Here is a 9,778-nt window from a genome sequence, read left to right as displayed (position 1 = left end):
CTTATTTATTATTATTATTATTATTATTATTATTATTATTATTATTTTTGAACTGGAGTCTCACTCTGTCTCCCAGACTGGAGTGCAGTGTCCGCTCCCGGCCACCGCAGCCTCGAACTGCTGGGCTCCAGCGATCCTTTCGCCTCAGCCTTCCGAGTAGCCAGAATTACAGGCATGCGCTACCACACCCAGCTGATTTTTTGATTTATTGTAGAGATGAGGTCTCGCTGCCCAGGCGGGTCTCGAACCCGCGGGCTCAGGCAATCCACTCACCTCCGCCTCCTAAAGGCGCGGGATTACAGGCTGAGCCACCGAGCTCGGCTTACATCTATATTTATAAGAGATATTACTGTATAGTTTTTATGCTACACCTTTAGCTAGTGTTGGTATCAGGTTAATACTATCCTAGTAGTATTAGTTGGAAAGTATGTCTTTTTATTACAGTTTTTTGAATGACTTTGTTTAAAAAATTGATGTTAACTCTTTTACTACTTTGTGAAATTTTCCTGTGAACCTATTTAGTCCCATAATGTGTTCGGGCCAATTGCTGGAAGTTTACTTTTTTAAAAAAATTATTCATTCTATTTCCTTGTGATGAGCCTATTTCCACTTTCTATTTCTTCTTGAGTCAGTCTCAGCAGTTTGAGTCTTTCTATGATGTCCATTTCTTTTGTTTTTTATTATTGTTTGACATTCAATTGTTCATAATATTCCCTTGTGATCATTTTTTATTTCTGCATGGTCTGTAATGGTGTTACTACAGCTTTCATGCTTGATTTAAGTTGTTTGAAATAACTATTTTTCTCTTCATCATTGTAGTTAATGAATTATCAATTTTGTGGTCATAAAACCAACTTTTGTTTTCATTTAAAATTTCTTCTACTTTTCTGTTTTCTATTCTATTAATTTAAGATATTATCTCTATTATTTTCTTTCTTCCTTTTGCTTGACTATTATTTTTAGTTTCTTATTATGGACATTTAGGTTAATTCATATCTTTCATCTTTTCTAACGCTAGTGTTAACAATTACAGATTTCCCTACATACACTGCTTTTCCTAAATATAATAATTTTTAGTATGTTATGCTTTATTTTATTTCACCTCAAAGCATTTTTCACTTCCATTGTGATTTCTTATTTGGTACATTGGTTATTAAATGAATTGTTTAATTTTTCAAATATTTCTGAACTATCGAATTTCCTTCTCTTACCAATTTCCAATTTCATTTCATGTAATCAAAGTGTCTTTGTCCTTTTAGAATGCTATAACAAAATACCTTAGATTAGAAGTTTATAAGCAACGGAAATTTATATCTTACAGTTCTGGAATGTGGGAAGCAAATGTAGTGTCTGGTGAGAGTCTGCTTTCTTATAGTTGGTGACTTCTTGCTGTTTCCTCATATGGTAGAAAAGAATATCCTACTCCCTGCTGTCTCTTTTATGAAGGTACTACTATGAATCACGAGGGCATTTTTCTCATAATCTAATCACCTCCCAAAGACCTTACCTCCTAAGGTCTCCTGTAACGATTTCAACACATGAATTTTAAGGAAACACAAACACTCAGAACATAGCACAAAGAATATAGCTTGTATGACCTTATCCTCTTAGATTTATTGAGGCTTATTTTATAATTTAAAATATAGTTGATCCAGGAAAATGTTCAATGTGCACGTAAGAAGAATATATATTCTTTTATTGTTGGGTGGAATGCTCTATAGATGTATTTTTAAGTCTTTTTAAGTCCAGGTTTGTAAGATTGTTCAAGTCTTTCATTTACTTTTTGTTATTCTGCCTAGTTGTTTTGTTTGTAATTGAAAATGAGATAGTCAAGTAAACTGTAATAGTTGAATTGCGTATTTCTCTATTCAACTCTGTCAAATTTGTTTCATGTACTGTGGATGTCTATTAAGTGATTATGAGATTGTAACTGTTATATTTTCCTGATAGATTAAACTCTAATCATAATAAAATCTTAGTTTCTAATAACAATTCTGACATTGTCATCTATTTTGCTTTTTGGTTAGTAGATCTACTCCAACCTCTTGGATTTTTGTTTGTGTACTATTTCTTTTCTTTTCTTTTCTTTTTGTCCTTTCGTGTTCAACCTATTTGTGTCCTTTAATATAAAATATTTCTCTTTTATAGAGCATATAGTTGGATCATTTTCTTTTTTAAATCCATTTTTCCAGTCTGTCTTCTGCTTGCAGTATTCAGCTCATTTGCATTGCATGTAATTACTGATAAAGTAAGATTTGTTTCTGCTATTTTGTTATTTGTTTTCTATATAAATTGAACATAGTTTTGCTTTTCCCTTCCTTCTTTACTGGCGTTTTTGTTAAATTTATATTTTCTCACATGCCATTTCAACTCTCTTATTTTTTTCCAGATTTTGTGGAGTTGCTTTCTTCTTAGTTACCCTGGGATTAAAACCAATATCCTAAATTGAACCAATCTAGTTTGGATTAATAGCAATCTAATTTCAATAGCACAAAAACAATTTCCTAAAATATAGTTTCATTTCACCCCTTCTTATGATATTGTTACTATTCAAATTGCAAATGCAAACCTTTTAAATCTACAAAAATCTAAAATTATTGTTTTACGCATTTTGCCTTTAAAACATATTTTAGTTGAATTACAAAGAAAAATAAATTTATAATGTCTTTTGTAGGTCTCATAAAATAATGATGTAGTTATCTTCATTATTGTTCTTTATTTTGTATGTGTGAGTTTGAGTCTTTTCCTTTCTAGAGTATTTTATTATACCCTAAAAGCTTTCATTGAGTATTTCTGGTAGGGTTGGTGTTTGGGCAATACATTTTCTCTGTTTTAGTTTATTGGGGAATGTCTTAAATTCTCTTCCATTTTTGTTGGCTGGTTTTCTGGCTATAGATTCCATGTGTCACAATATTTCTTTTAACACATTGAGTAAGCCATTTCTCTTTCTTCTGGTCTTCATGATTTCTTGTTTCTTCTTGCTGATTTAGAGATTCTTTCTTTGTTCTGTCTTTTGAAAGTTTTCTTATAATGTGTTCAAGTGTGAATCTCCTTAAGTTTGCTCTAGTTGGAGTTTATTGAGCTTAATGAATATGTACGCTATTTTTTCATCAAATTTGGGGAGTTTTCCACCATTGTTTATTGAAGGATTCTTTGTGTCTCTTCCTTCTGTTCTGCCTCCTTTATGGAAATTCCCTTATGCTTTTGTTGTAATGCTTGAGAGTGTCTTATACATCTTTTAGGCTCTGTTCATTTTTCTTCTTTCTGTTCTTCATACCCAGTACTTTTATTTGACTTAGTTCAAGTTTGCTGATTTGTTCTTATGGTTGTTCATATCTGCTGTTAAGCCTCTCTAGTACATTGTTTTAAAATTTCGGTTACCATATTTCATCCAAGAATTTTATTTATTTTAACATACTTCCTATGACTTCATTGACATTTTCTATTTGGTAAGGTATTACTATGGTTTAACTATATCACCTAGAAAAAACATGAGTTTGAAACTTAATTCCTAATGCAACACTGTTGGGAGGTGGGGCATAATTAAAGGTGATTAAATCATGAGATCAGAGAGGATAGATTAATCTTGTTATTATAAGAATTTGTTATCATGGAAAAGGGTTCTTCATAAAAAGATGAATTTGAGCCCCTGTTGCCTCTCTTTCTCACCCTCTTTTTGTCCTTAAGAATTGCACTACGGAACAATGCATTAAAAAGGCCCTCACCAGATGTTGGCTTTTTGATTTTGGACATATAAACCTCTAAAACTGAGAAAATAAGTTTTTATTTATTACAAATTACCCAGTCTCAGATATAACAGCATCATAAATAGACTAAAATAGAAAACTGGTACTGGAAAATGAGTGTTTTTATAATCAACAACTGAAAATGTGGAACCAGTTTTGGAACTGTGTAATGGGTAAAGGCTAAAATAATTGGAAGAATCAGGCTAGAAAAAGCCTGTATTTCCATGAATAAAATGCTAAAATTAATTCTGATAAGGGCTCAAAAAAAGAGAAGAAAAATCGGAAACTTTTTAGAAAATACTTAAATGGTCATAACCAAAAGGCTGGTAGAAATATGGATAGTAAAGGCCATTCTAATGAGGTCTCAGACGTATATGAAGACTATCTTATTAGAAATTGTACTAATGGCCACCCTTGTTATAAAGTGGCAAACACCTAGGCTGAATTTTGTTCATGACCGTGATCCTTATGCAAGGCAAAATTTAAGAGAGCTGAACTAAGATATCTGGAAGAAGAAATTTCTAAGCAAAATATTGAGGAAACCATGACTTCTTGGAACTGTATATAGTAAAATGCAAAAGGATATAAATGATTTAATGATGGAATTCATAATTCAAAGGAACACAGAACTTAAATATTTGAAACATTTCTAGCCTGTCCATGTAAAGAATGAAAAACTTGCTTGGGAGAGTATAACAAGAGTGTGGCCTAGTGACCTTTTGATTAAAATGTTAGTATGGATAGAAGAAAACCAGGTGCAGTTCAGCAAGACAATGGAAGAATGACCCTGAAGGCATTTTGAAGATCTTTGAGGCTGCCTCTTTCATTACAGTTCTAGGAAGGTCAAATGATTTTTGAGGGACAGGCCCATGGTGCTCCCCAAAGTTGCCTTGAGATTCTGTTCCCTAAATTCCATAACAGTCCTCCTTGGCCAACCCAACTGTGGCTTAAGAAGACCCAGGTACAGCTCAACCTGCTGCTTAAAAAGCACAAACCATAAACCTTGTTGATGTCCATGTGGTGTTAATTGTGTGTGGGCATACAGAATGCAAAAGTTGTAGGACACGACTTATTTCACCTAAATTTTAAAGGATGTGTAAGACAGCCTGGGAGCCCAGGTACAAACCAACCGCTGGGGTGAAGACAGGGCAGAAAGTTCCGACTAGGAATAATGCCTAGTGAAGCCAAGAGGTGTAGGGCTGCTTTCAATATCCCAGAAGTATAAAACCATCATTGTGTAGCTCCAGCCTGAGAAATGTAGGTTTGAGATTTCAAACCATTAGAGCTTGTTCGTGAACTTACTCTTAGCAAAGACACAGGGCCAAGGCTGCCAGAGGTCTTTGGAGCCCATATCCTGTCCCACTGTGTTCAAGAGATGGGACATAGAGTCAAGGAAGATTATTTCTGAGCCTTGACATTTAATGTTGTTTACCCTGTTGAATTTTAGACTTCTTGAGATAATTTACCCCTTTCTTCTTTCTTATTTGTCCTTTTTAGAATGGAAATGGCTGTTCAATGTCTGCTCTAAAGTTGTATACTGGAAATGGATAATTCTTTTTAATTTTGCAGGCTCACAGCTGGAATTTGCCTCAGGATGAAATGTGCCTCAGGATGAAATGTGCCTTGAATATCACCCATATGTAATTTAGATAAAATGCCGGACTTTTGACTTTTAAGTTGCTTCTGGAACCAGGTAATATTTGGGGGCTATTCTGATGGACTAAATGTACTGTGCATGGGAGAAGAAACATAAACTTGGAGGGTCGCGGGTTAAATGCTATGGTTTGAATGTGTCCCTCAAAAAGTATGTGTTAGAATCTTAATCCCTAATGCAACAGTGTTGGGAGGCAGGGCCTAATAAGAGGTGACTGAGTCATGAGGTCAGAGTGAGTAGATTAATGCTGTTATTGGGAGAGTAGTTTTAATAACACAGAAGTGATTTTCATATAAAAAGATGAGTTTGGTCCCCTTTTTCCTCTCTTTTTCTCTTCCCCTCATTTTGTCCTTCTGCCTTCTGCCATGGGGTGATGTGTCAAGAAGTCCCTTAAAAGATGCTGGCCACTCAATCTTCAACTTTCCTGCCTCCAAAGAGTAAGAAAATTAGTTTCTGTTCATTATAAATCAAACAGTGTTAGATATTCTGGTATAACAGCATGAAAAGACAGACATTTTATCATAATATATTTCATTTATCTAAGCATTGTTATACATAGTTGTTGAATATATTTATAATAACTGATTTAGAACGTTTATCTAGTAAATCTAAAATACAAACTTCCTCAGGGACTATATATTTATTGCTTTTTCCTGTTTATGGGACACACTTTCTTATTTCTTTACATTTTTTTCTTTAATATTGGACATTTTAAGTAAAATAATGTGACTAATCTGTAAATAAGTTGCTGTGTCTTTTCTGTTTATTTAGCGAATTTTAAAAATTATTCTGCAAAGTTTGCTTTCAATGTATGTGGCCACTATGCACAGTTAGCTCAGTGGTCAGTTAAAGATTGGACAAATATTTCTTTAAATACTTTGAACCAATATTTTCTCACTCTTACCAAGGTCCTCTGTGTGTTGAGATACACATTCAGGGCTTAGTCAGGCAATTGAACTGTGTTTTAACTTTCATTCCTGTTAGATTAGAGCCTCAAAGTTAGTCAAAGGTGAGAGATCAATGCATTCTCAGACCTTTTCTGGGCGTGAAAACAGCTTAGAACATGTATATGGCTAGCTAGTTTCCCAGGAATATGTCAGAGCTTTTCAAAACTTCTTATGAACATCTGATTCACAAGTTTTTCCTTTTAAGTTTTTTGGTTAGCCTTTAGTTAGCCACAACTGGTATTGCCACTTGAGTCAGTTAAAATGTTAAACAGTTGTTGCTGATTGTTTTCAACATCCTAGGGAAAAGGTTCATGCAGAGTGAACTCTGAGTCAGGTGAAACAAAATCAAGTACTGAAAATGAAACTTTGGGAGCTGCCCAACAGGTTGAATAGGGACAGTTCTTTGTGGGTAGGGCTCTGGGGGATGTCCAAAGTTTTATGCTCCCTTTATCAGCTGTTAATCTGCTGGTTTTCAAAGCTATCCTTGCTGTAATGCTGTTGGTTTTCAGCTCTACCACAGAGCTAGAGAGAGGAATAGGAATAGGGCAAGCTAAAATGCAAAAATACTCACTGTTATTAGTGAAATTCAGTCATTTTTTCTGAATAAATTCTCGACAGATTTTTTGAAGATTTTTGTTAATTTACAGAGTTTAGAAGAAGTTGATTTTGACTTTTATTGCTGTGTTTTAGTTGCCTTTATAGAGGAGAAAAAATTTTGATGATCATTAATCAACCATCATGAAAGTGATTGTCGCAGAAAACATATGTCCATACTAACAACAAAGCTTCAAAACATGTAAAGGCAAAAAAAGAAATGACACAAACTAAGAAAGAAATTTAAAAATTTGTCAATTACTCTTAAGGACCTCAATGCCCAATTCTTATTAATGGATAGAACAACTAAGCAGAGAATCAGCATAGTTATCAGAGAATTAAACAACATAATAAAATAACTTGAACTAACAGTAAAAGTCATACAATAGAATACACATTATTCCCAGTAATACATGGAACACTTTTTCTAGAAAATCCATATACTAAGTTGTAAAAATGTCTCCATAAATTCAAAAAGGACTAAAATAATATAAAGCATGTTTCCTAACAAAAATGGAACTAAATTATAGTTCACTGACAAAGACATTAGGAATATTCACAAATATTTAGAAATTAAGTAATTTTAAATAACCAGTGGATCGATAAACAAATCACGAGGGACATTAGAAATTATTCTGAGTGGAATGAAAAGTATACTACATCATATAAAAATTTATTTTATTTTATTTTTTTTTTTTGAGTTGGAGTCTCACTCTGTCACCCAGACTGGAATGCAGTGGCCGCTCCCGGCCACTGCAGCCTCGACCTGCTGGGCTCCGGCTGTCCTTCCGCCTCAGCCTTCCAAGTAGCCGGAATTACGGGCATGCGCTACCACGCCCGGCCAATTTTTGACTTATTGTAGAGATGAGGTCTCACCAATTTGCCCAGGTGGGTCTCGAACCTATGGGCTCAGGCAATCCACTCACCTCAGCCTCCTAAAGTGCTGGGATTACAAATAAAAATTTATTAAGTGAGCCAATGAAATGCTAACACAAAGTTACAGCTGTAAACATCAATTTTAGGAAAAAGAGTAGCTCCCAAATAATTAACCTAAATTTATACTTTAAGAACCTAAAATAAAAGACAAACTATGGAGAAAACAGAGAAATACAATAAAGATTAAGGATGAATAAATGAAATAGAAAATGGAAAAATGATAGAGAAAATGAGTGAACTTAAAACTTAGTTCATTGGGCCGGGCTTGGTGGCTCAAACTGTAATCCCGAGCATTGGGAGATGGAAGTGAGTGGATTGCCTGAGCCCGCAGGTTCAAGACCCGCCTGGGCAACTTGGCGAGACCTCATCTCTACAATAAATCAAAAAATTAGCCGGGCATGGTATCACGTGCCTGTAGTTCCAGCTACTTGGAAGGCTGAGTGGAAGGATCGCCGGAGCCCGGCAGGTAGAGGCTGTGGTGGCCATGAGCGTGCCACTGCACTCCAGTCTGGGCGACTGAGTGAGGCTATAACTCAAAAAAAAAAAAAAAAAGGCTAGTTCATTGAAAAAATAAATAAAAATATTGACAAACATTTGCTAGAGTGACCAAAAATAAATAGATAGATAGATGGATAGATAGATAGATAGATAGATAGATAGATAGATAGATAGATGATAGATGACTAAAAAAGTAAAATTAGGAATGAAGGAGGAGACATTATTATTAACCTTACAGAAATAAAAATGGTCAAAAATATTGTGAACAACTTACATGAAATATACAATTTCTTAAGACAATTTCCTAAGAAAATACAAGTTACCAAAATGAACTCAAGATAAAATGCAAAATCTTTTATTTTGTTGAGTTGGAATCTCAATCTGTTGCCCAGACTGGAGTGCAGAGGTGCTCCCGGCCACCGCAGCCTCGACCTGCTGGGCTCCGGCGATCCTTCTGCCTCAGCCTTCCGAGTAGCTAGAACTACAGGCACGCGCTACCACACCCGGCTAATTTTTTGATTTACTGTAGAGATGAGGTCTCGCCAAGGTGCCCAGGCAGGTCTCGAACCCTCCGGCTAAGGCAATCCACTCACTTCAGCCTCCGAAAGCGCTAGGATTACTGGCTGAGCCGCGAAGCCCAGTTGAAATGCAAAATCTTAATAGACCTATGGCAAGTAAAGGGATTAAATTAGTAATTAAAAAAAAAAACTCTCGCAAATAAAATCCCAGGCCCATATGCCTTAACTAGTGAATTCTGCCAAACAGTTAAAGAAATAATTACAATTTTCATCAAACAATTTCAGAAAATTGAGGAGAAAATACAATTTCCAACTTATCATATAAGGCCAATATTAGTCGGTTATCAGAGTAAGAAAAAAAAAACACAAGAAAATAAAACTGAAGTTCAATGCCTCTTACAATTATTGACACAAAAGTTGTTTGCAAAATATTACAAATTAAATCCAGTGACATCTAAAAAAATTATATGTAATGGCAAAGTGGGATTTATGTCAGGAAAATTTAGTCCAACATCTGTTAAGGTCTGGATGTTTGTGTCTCCCCAAAAATAATGTGTCAAAGTCCTAACTCCCAAATTGATGGCACTACATGGTGGAGCCTCTAAGAGATATTTACGTCTTAAGAACAGAGCCCCAAGCCAGGCTCGGTGGCTCAGCCTGTAATCCCGTGCCTTGGGAGGCTGAAGTGAGTGAATTGCCTGAGCTCACAGGTTCGAGACCCGACTAGGCAACTTGGCGAGCCCTCATCTCTACAATAAATCAAAAAATCAGTCTGGCACTGTAGCACGTGCTTGTGATTCCGGCTACTTGGAAGGCTGAAGCGGAAGGATCGCCGGAACCCAACAGGTCGAGGCTGCGGTGGCCGGGAGCGGCCACTGCACTCCA

This window comes from Carlito syrichta, unplaced genomic scaffold, assembly GCF_000164805.1.
Source record: "Carlito syrichta isolate Samal-C Ts95f unplaced genomic scaffold, Tarsius_syrichta-2.0.1 Scaffold305762, whole genome shotgun sequence".
Lineage (NCBI taxonomy): Eukaryota > Metazoa > Chordata > Mammalia > Primates > Tarsiidae > Carlito > Carlito syrichta.
The sequence above is the reverse complement of the archived record's forward strand: the minus strand, read 5'-3'. Positions refer to the sequence as shown.